Source organism: Arvicanthis niloticus, chromosome 27, assembly GCF_011762505.2.
Source record: "Arvicanthis niloticus isolate mArvNil1 chromosome 27, mArvNil1.pat.X, whole genome shotgun sequence".
In the NCBI taxonomy this organism is placed as follows: domain Eukaryota; kingdom Metazoa; phylum Chordata; class Mammalia; order Rodentia; family Muridae; genus Arvicanthis; species Arvicanthis niloticus.
Window position 1 is genome coordinate 5785219 of NC_133435.1, and position 9151 is coordinate 5794369.

At 38.9% G+C, this 9151-nt stretch overlaps 1 pseudogene; it reads right to left on the reverse strand.

Annotated features, from left to right (window-relative positions):
• Window positions 1-2835, reverse strand: LOC143439526 (high mobility group protein B1 pseudogene; annotated as a pseudogene).
• Between the last annotated feature and the right edge of the window lie 6316 nt (window positions 2836-9151).

Below are 9151 nucleotides of genomic sequence, written 5' to 3' on the forward strand. Positions count from 1 at the left end.
CTATTTTGTCTCCTGGCATCTGGCCCTCCACTTTTTCTCCTCCTCCTCTTCCTCCTCCTCTTCCTCCTCCTCCTCTTCCTCCTCTTCTTCTTTTCCCTCCTCCTCCTCCTCTTCCTCCTCCTCCTCCTCCTCTTTTTCCTCCTCCTTCTCCTGCTCCTCCTACATTTATCTTCATTTTTTCTTGTTTCAAGGCAGATTCTTTTGTTTTTTGAAACATAGTTATTCAATTCAGGCGTTTTTAAGTTTGGAATTGTCCTGACTCAGCCTCTTGAGGGCTGAGATTACAAACATGTACTATTAGAGCTAGTTCCAACTTCTGATCACACAACCTGATTTTTCTAAAGGAAATACATTTCATAGGTGTGGGTTACAACCATGTCTAATGTGTTTCTGTAAAAGATATGGTCCTGTTCTCCCTCCCAGCCCCATGCTCCCAGAAATAAGTCTCAGACTCAAAATATATTTACAAATATCTTGGCCATATAGGTAGGCTCTACTTTGATTGAGATATAACCTAAAATAACCCATTTATTTTAATCTGCATTCTGCCACATGACTGGTTACCTGTGCTCAGGTACCACATGCCCGGCTCCTCACACCTTCCTGGACTGATCTCTTGCGTGGCTCTAGGGCAAAATTCTTTCTCCTCCCAGATGTCTGCCTCCCCTGTCCTGCCTAAGCCATAGGCCATAGTCTTTTTAACTGACAGGTGATGCATCCACACAATACACAAGATATTCTCTCTCTATTTTCCCCTTTTTAGTCCAATAAAAGGTTTCAGATATAAATTGAATAAAAATTATGAAAACTATAAGTCCAGGCCATAGTATTTGGCAATCTTAGAAAATGTTTTTTTTATCTATCCTATTTTGGTGTGTTTAGTTTTGTACTTAATTAAATTTTTATCCTAATTTGCATTATCATTTGAAAAATATCTTCTTAGACCTAGAAAATCTTCTTAAATCCTAAACAACTTAAGCTTGTAGTAGGGCTATGACTTACTTAAACCCCATCAGAGACCTGAGAAGTTATAAATATCACCCGACTATGCAGAAAGTGCTGGGATGCAACTTCCAAAAATTATTGGAATGACAGAAACATCTGGCTGCCTGGATAGACCTCAGTATTGTCCTTATAACATGGGAGCATCTGTCTTCAGCTTTCTAGCCCAGTATATTGACAGACCTTTTGTGAAACAGGAATTATGAAGGCTTGCTTACCCTGTCTAGGCAGAGTGTAGCAGTCTACTCCCCTGTGTCCGTTTGTACTATCTGGACAGCATTTGTCTGTAGTTGAAACATGGTCATTTTTTGCTCAATAGATAGCTTGCCACAACTGAAGCAACTTCATATGGAGGCTATTGATGCCCGCCATCTTTTTTGAAGTAGAATGAAGGTACTGTCAGGAGCAGACCTGTCTTATGGTCAAAAGATCTTTTAATAATTAAGTAATTTTAAATGCCATATTCTGTGGATCTCTGAGGTTTCTGAAGACCAACTATCTATAGTATATCTAAATGGTAAAACATTGCTTATTTTTAAGCTATTTACTATCTGAATAACCTTGAAAACATCTTATTGTAATTGACTAAACTAGTATGACCATGAGTTTGACTATCTGACTATAAATTTGTATTTCTTTCTCTTTTTTAGATAAAAAATTGTATTTACTTAGAAGCATTAAAAATGTTAACAAAACAGCCACATTTTTTTTTTTTCAATTACAGAGTGGTATTCAACAATGATCTCCATATAAGCTGCATCAGACACAACTGAAGATGGAAAAAAAAAAACAAAATTAAACCAAAAGAAAAGAAAAACAAAAACCAAGCTACTGTCCCCATATATAACTAATTTGTTCTGTGCACCAACAAGAACCTGCTTTAAATTTCCATGCCAATTTACAAACCCCTGACTGTACCAGGCAAGGTTAGTGACTATTGAAAAATACCATCAGGACAGGGCTATCTAAAGACACATTTGGTAGTGTGTTAACTATACAAAAAAAGACACAGTACAGTTTAAAAACAAATCTTACACAGCCTTATATTTCAATTTTTCTTTAAAAGGAGTGAGTTGTGTACAGGGGGGTTAGATGCTTTGTAGACAAGAAAAAATGTGCTAGAACCAACTTATTCATCATCATCTTCTTCATATTCCTCTCCCTCTTCTTCCTCCTCTTCCTCCTCTTCTTCTTATCTTTTATATAAAAGATATATCCTTATATATATATCCTTATATATATATCCTTATATATCCTCCTCCTCATCTTCCTCTTCCTTCTTTTTCTTGCTCTTTTCAGCCTTACCACCCCCTTTTTTGCTGAATCAGGTTTTCCTTCAGGTCTGTAGGCAGCAATATCCTTTTCACACTTCTCCTTCAGCTCGGCAGCCTTCGTCTCGCAGGGCTGCTTGTCATCCGCGGCATTGTTGTTCCACATCTCTCCTCGTTTCTTTGTAACATCGCCAATGGATAAGCCAGAATGCTCGCCTTTGATTTTTGGGTGGTACTCAGAATGGAACAGGAAAAAGGTGGAAGGAGGCCTCTTGCTGCATTAGGGTCCTTGAACTTCTTTTTGGTCTCCTTTTTGGGAGGGATGTAGGTTTTCATTTCTCTTTCATAACGAGCCTTGCCAGCCTTTGCCAGATCTTCAAATTTCCCCTTTTCTTTAGCAGACATAGTCTTCCACGTCTCTGAGCACTTCTTGGAGAACTCTGAGACGTTGACAGAAGCATCTACGTTCTTCTTCTTTTGCTCCTCCCGGCAGGTTTGCACAAAGAATGCGTATGAGGACATTTTGCCTCTCGGCTTCCTTCTTAGGATCTCCTTTGCCCATGTTTAGTTGATTTTCCTCCGCGAGGCAGAGTCGCCCAGTGCCCGTCCGGCTCTCGCTTGCCCCGGCGCTGTCTCTATGGAGCTCAATGTACTTCAATGTCTGCCAAGTTTGTATTTCTTAAGCATCCCTAATAGTTCATCACTTGTATTTTCATTATCCCTAACAGTTTGTAATAGCAGCTTTCAAAAGGACTAGACTTTATATTGCATTTCTAAGAATTATATAGGCATATTTTTTCACATAAAAATGGAAAAATATTATCTGCATCAAAATTAACCTTAAATTTGTAGCAATACAATAACCTATACCAATTTATCAAAGTAATTTTAGTTCTGCATCAATATATAAAATTCTGTACTTGTAATAAAATATAACCACATTTTTTCCACCAAAATACAAAGATCTCTACCAATGTAAGATTATGGTTATAATTTTTTTTTTTTTGGTTTAAGAATAGGTTCAACAATCTACTTCTATTTGTCTAATTTCTTATCATAATTCTATATCCCCCTCTTTTTCTTTTCCATCCCCTTTCCCTTACCTAAGAAAGGAACATAGAAAAAAAGAGAAGGAAAGAAGTACCCGAATCTAACTTTCCTATTTCATTCAAGGTCATAATTATTTGAAGTCATCCCCTAAAGTGACAACACAACTATAACTCATAAAATAACCAAAACCATTCACCCCAGCTTTCCTGTCTGTAGCTGAGATCTTCATGGGGGTTTCTCTCTATTAAATCTGAATCTTACTATTTTGTAATGAATCCAAAGCTTTTTCTTCTTTCCTATTAACACAAACCCTGAGCCTCTCTCCCAACCCAGCATATCCTTTGTCCACCAATCTGAAGCCATTAAAAGTATAAAGTAGATTTAATATAGCAATTCCTTTTCAATTTAAGTCTGCTCTATTTTGACCTTTCTCAAAGAAAGTATACCATATCTTTATAACTATTGAACTTATAACCATGTTCATTTTGATAATTTTAAAATCATTAAAAAATTTAAAGCAATTTAAAACAATTAATATTACTATTTTTTGAGACATAGTTTCTCTGTGTATCCTGAGCTGACCTGGATTTGCTCTTTAGACGAGGCTAGCCTCAAACTCACAGGAACCTATGTTTCTCTGCCTTTGTTTCCCAAGTGTTGAGATCAAAGGCATGAGTTTATTTATTTAGTATCTATATACCCTTGAAAACATTTATATTAAATTTTGTTTCTTTATCTCTTCTTTGGAGGTTATTATATATGTGGATTTATTTATTTTACCTTTCTTTCTCAATTTAGTATCCTTTTCTGTATTCAACTTCATTCAAATTCCCTTCCATTTAGTGTATAATTATATTCCTAAGTAAGAGTGCATCAGTTTATATGTTTGCCTTGGGTTTTTAAATGTCATGAGATAGGGTGAGATGTAACCGGTTCTCCTGTGGGAACCCTTGTTAAAGGAGACTAGTTGCTCAAAGTAACATTGACACCCTACCCCACTGTGGGTAGCAAGTCCCCAGTCCATGCCATTATAAATTATACCATTGTCTGTAAGTGTATCCAGTTGGATACTATGATGACATATGACATTTAGACCTCAATGGCATTAATCATTTGTCCTTTAAAATCTAAAAACACATCATATTATCTCTATGACATGTGTGTTTATTTGATTTATTTATCTCCTCTGACAAAAAGCATTTGTATTATGTATTGCCAAGCTAATAATTAAAGTACAATACAGCTAATAAGCTTAACAGTATTACTTTTTAATTTTTGTGTCCAGTGGTCTCTGGATTTCTTATACTGACTAGCAGAATATATCTTTCCTAGGACAAGATGCTTTTAAAGCAACAGAAAAGGCATCATCTTTTAATTTGAAATTATAAACATACCTTATGCGGATAAACATACCCATATTTCATACCCATGAAAGTAGTGGGCCCTTGGCAGGATGGGACTGGAGCCTTCACATTCCTTCCCAACCCTCCTCCTGGAGCTCCAGCAGGGGCACACAGCGCTTCTGCGATCTGATGGTTGCTTCTGCATAGTTTTCAGCCTTCATTTGTGTGGATCTGAACTGAGCTGTTGGGCCCATGGCAGGCTGGTGTGATTTCCCATTTGCTATCTGCTATTAACAGGCCTCCTTTCTCACTAGCAGCAGCTTTCTAATAAGCAGGGCCTTTTGGGGCCTCTTTTCTTAAAGAGACAGAATGGGTACCACTATCAGGTTAGTTTGGGCAGTAGTTGGGCACTATCTATAGACGTTATGGTCTTGTTCTTCCTTCCAGCCCCATGCCCTCAGAAATAAGACTTAGACTCAAAATATATTTACAAATACATTGACAACACAGCTAGACTCTTCTCTGACTAGATACAATAAATAATCCATTTATTTTAATCTACATTCTGCCACATGGCTGGTTGGTTACCTGTGGTTTGTCTTCCGGATCGATCTCTCACCTGGTTCTATTCCAGAATTTTTCTCTTCCTGGATGTCCCGCCCCTCATTTCCTGCCTAAGCCATAGGCTATAGGCTTCTTAATTGGCAGCTACAACACACAAGATAACCTCTCTACATGTCTCCACTTATCTTCTCCTCTCAGTCACAAGGATGGACAGATGACTCTTCACCCAATAGTTCACAGTAGGAACATAGGAGTAGATGACTCCTTCACACTCATTTTCAGAGGACAGTACTTGACACCTGCCACTGTAGTTCGGTGGGTTGTGAGGCTTGGGCTCTGGGCATCCCAGTTCCTACAACAGAGACAGATAATCACAGTTGTGTGCATCACGAGTTCTGGGACATGCTTGAGCTACTTCAGTAATCTTCAGCCGCGTAACTGCAAAATATTCTCACCATGTAAAGAAGATTCTGTCATCGGCTGCCAAGCATCCTCCCTCAGTCTACACAAGCTTTAGCTACACAAACTTTATTTACATTGGCTGCTGCTGCCACAAGTTTATAGGACTCTGAGAATTGCTAAGAAGCTGAGCAATCTAAGGACCTTCCTGGCCAGGCTGGGAATTTCCCTAGAAATTACAAGTCTTTGCTACCCTCTCATGTTGTTGTTGGGTTAATTGAGGAGCCTCATTAGTTTGTAACCAAACAGATAATGTATTGAATGCTAACTCTAGAGTGTGGGCTGTCTCTGCAGTTTCTGTCTCCAGGCAACAGAAGTTAGTTTCTTCTGGCCCCAGGCATACGCTTAATCCCTTGATTTTTAATCCTTACCTGAAAGTTATAAACAGGGGGTGGGATGTAGATTTCACTTAGCAAATGCACACTTTTTTTTTTTTAAAAAAAAAAACAACAAGGGACATAGCTCCTTCCCATTGCCATTTTGAAATCACCATCATCAGAAACTTTCAAAAGTTGAAATATAAAAGTTTTCAACACTCTGCATTGCTTAGCTATTAGTTCAGTGTCAGCCAATACTTTAGAGATGAACTGGATACTCAAAACTGTGAGGAGATTGAGTCTGACCATTGGGCAGTGATTTATTTTCTTTTTACGAACCACAATATTACACTATAAAATAATCTTTTTCATCTGAGTTCTGGAATGCCTTTTACAGCATTTTGTTTCTGATAATTTCTGATTGTGTTCAGAAATATAATGACATAGACATTATTTTTAAAATTTCAGCTATGATCCACCTACATCAGGAAAGAAGGAAACTGAGGCAGTAGTTTAACTGGAATGGATCAATTAGAAATAATTGATCAATTAGAAATAAACCATCAGGAGGCAAACATTCACAATGGTTTCATAGGAAATCGTGGCTTTTATGAAAATCATCTTTGACTTTGATTTCTTTGCTACACGTCTTAACTTCACAGTGAAAATGATCTTCTGTGATTACAATGAGCAGTGCAGATGAAGGGAAAACATACTTTAGGCAATCTCAAAATCTGTTATGAACTTTCACTATAAGAAAAAAAATATTAAGGAAAATAAGGATTCAGGTGAAGACAGAATCCATTCAGAGAATAATTGTCTTATTTCAATATTATATTGGAATCCACTTAATTTATTTAAAAGCACGCATTTGGTTTCTATACTTGCCACAAGTTTAGTAGTTTTAAAAGCTCTTTACTAGTCCCTAGTTCTCTAGAGCTGAAGTTTAACCATGTCATGGTTCTGTTCTCTGTTCTGGGTCTCATAGAGTGAAGCCAGAGTGCAATTTTGGGGTGCATTCCTAAGGTTTATGAGAACCCTTACTTCCAAGTGCATTCTGGCTGTTAAAAGAATTCACTCTTCCATGGTTGAAGGACTGAGGTCCACACCGATTTATTGACTTTCAGCTTAGGAAGTTGTTGACTCCTAGTTGCAAGGATGTGACGCCCTCTACCTGCAAGCAGGGACTCTGCTGAATGATCTCCCTCTAGCAGGAGAAAACAAGCCTCAGTGGACTGAGTAGCTCATACCTGGTGAGGATTCTCCTATTGCCTCAGTGTCACCTGGCTTGAGACAATGTCCACACACTCCCTCACAGCAGTACTTATGTCAGCGTTTGACTGAATAGCTGTAAGAATCTTGGAGCTGTTTCAGAACTCTGCCTCCTACAGCAATGAAAAGCACCACAACCAAATGTTTTAAAAATCCACTTCAAAATACAATTCCCCATTCAAAAACATGAGCTGGACATTTTGACACTATTTTATGAGGGCATCAGATCTCTCCCGTTGGAATTCTGATGTTCCTCTGGTCTCTCAAGCTGTCAACACCAAGTGGCTGTTACACCAGTTCCTCTCCAAGGCACCTATACTGCTGCCCTCACTGCAGCAGGACTCCTGCGAACACCACCAACCCCACACACACCATGTAATCCCTCTGTTAGGTCTTGGCCAGCAGCAACACCTACTTCGAGTACTTATGCTAGGAAAGCCCGCGGGAACCTATGACTGCAACCTATTCATCCATCTAAGATCCTATAAACAGGGAGGTTCTTACCTGTTGATTACTTTTAATAGCACATATAGCTTTGGCTTGCAGGGTAGGGTCATAAATAAGATCCTGCCTCTGCCAGGCCCTGTCTTTTATTGCCAGGCCTTCTTCCTCAAAGGCCGAAACCATCGTCCCAATGGCCCAGCTGTACCCCAGCTCTCTTTACCTCTCCCAAGCCTAAGCTGCAGACTCAGGCTTCATGTTCAGCTAGCTCTATAATCTGCTTTTGTCATTTCTACGTTCAATATACCTTCCATGAAAGAATCACACAGAAATGTTCCCCAAGGCTGAATGACAGGGGCAGCTTGCTTCGTGGAACCCAGCACCCCAGAGAATGTTCAGAACACTGTTTCTGTTCATTAAGGACATGTTAAATCGGGTGTTCTAACTGCTGAGGAATTCGGGGAAGTTTGTAAAACTGTTAAATTCCTCATTAGGGATCATCCCAGTGTAGGATCACCCAGTGCCCAGAGATTCACTCATTTTAGTGTTAAACCCTTTATCTGTCAATATTCCACTACCATGTTCTGCCTCAGTGATGAGCTGGGAAGTGCTTAGTCTGGGGCACCCTGGCTATTTGTTCCAGAATTACAAGATCTTAAGCCTATAAAGTTGCCTCAATCAGCAAGTCAGAAAGAAGTGTGGCTATGTGTGGGGATTCTAGTGTCTGACATGGCAAGTCCAGGGCTAGGCCTGCTGCACCACTTCTGTCACTTGGCACAAACTGACACAGAGCTGGGCCAGTACATGAGATTCTCTGATTTTCTAAACAGACACAACATCGAATCTGTTCTTCCCATCACCAGGACCTCCCACTTTGGTCCAAGCTATCAAACTTCTCTTAGGTGGGTCATTGCAAAGCTGTTTGTTACTGGCTTATGTCCTATGTCTCCTCATTCTGTATAGCAGCTGAAGGATCCTTTAAACCCGAGAATCTGATCCTTGTCATCATTCTGTTGTGATTCCTGCAGTGAGTTCCCATTTGATTAAGTATAGAAATGAAATTCCTTATGACACCCAATGAATCTTTCATTATCTGTGCCCCAAATAATTCTTGGACACATTTGTAGCTTGCCTGGCTTACGAACCATTATAGTCTTTGCTATTACTTAAATGCATGAGGCTTGCTTTCTCTTCAAGGTCTTTTGTTTTCTTACACATCTTTTGTTTGGAATCCCATTCCTCCAGATGTGTATTACATAGTTGTATCTCTGCACAGTTGTTATCTTTTCAAAGAGGAGCACATTGAATGCCCAACTCACTCCTGAATGTGATTACATTTCCCTAGTCTTTATTTTCAGTAGTTCTTACAATAAGGCTCACATAACACGCATTTCACTTATTTCTTTCATGTATTAGATATTTGTTTTTTTTA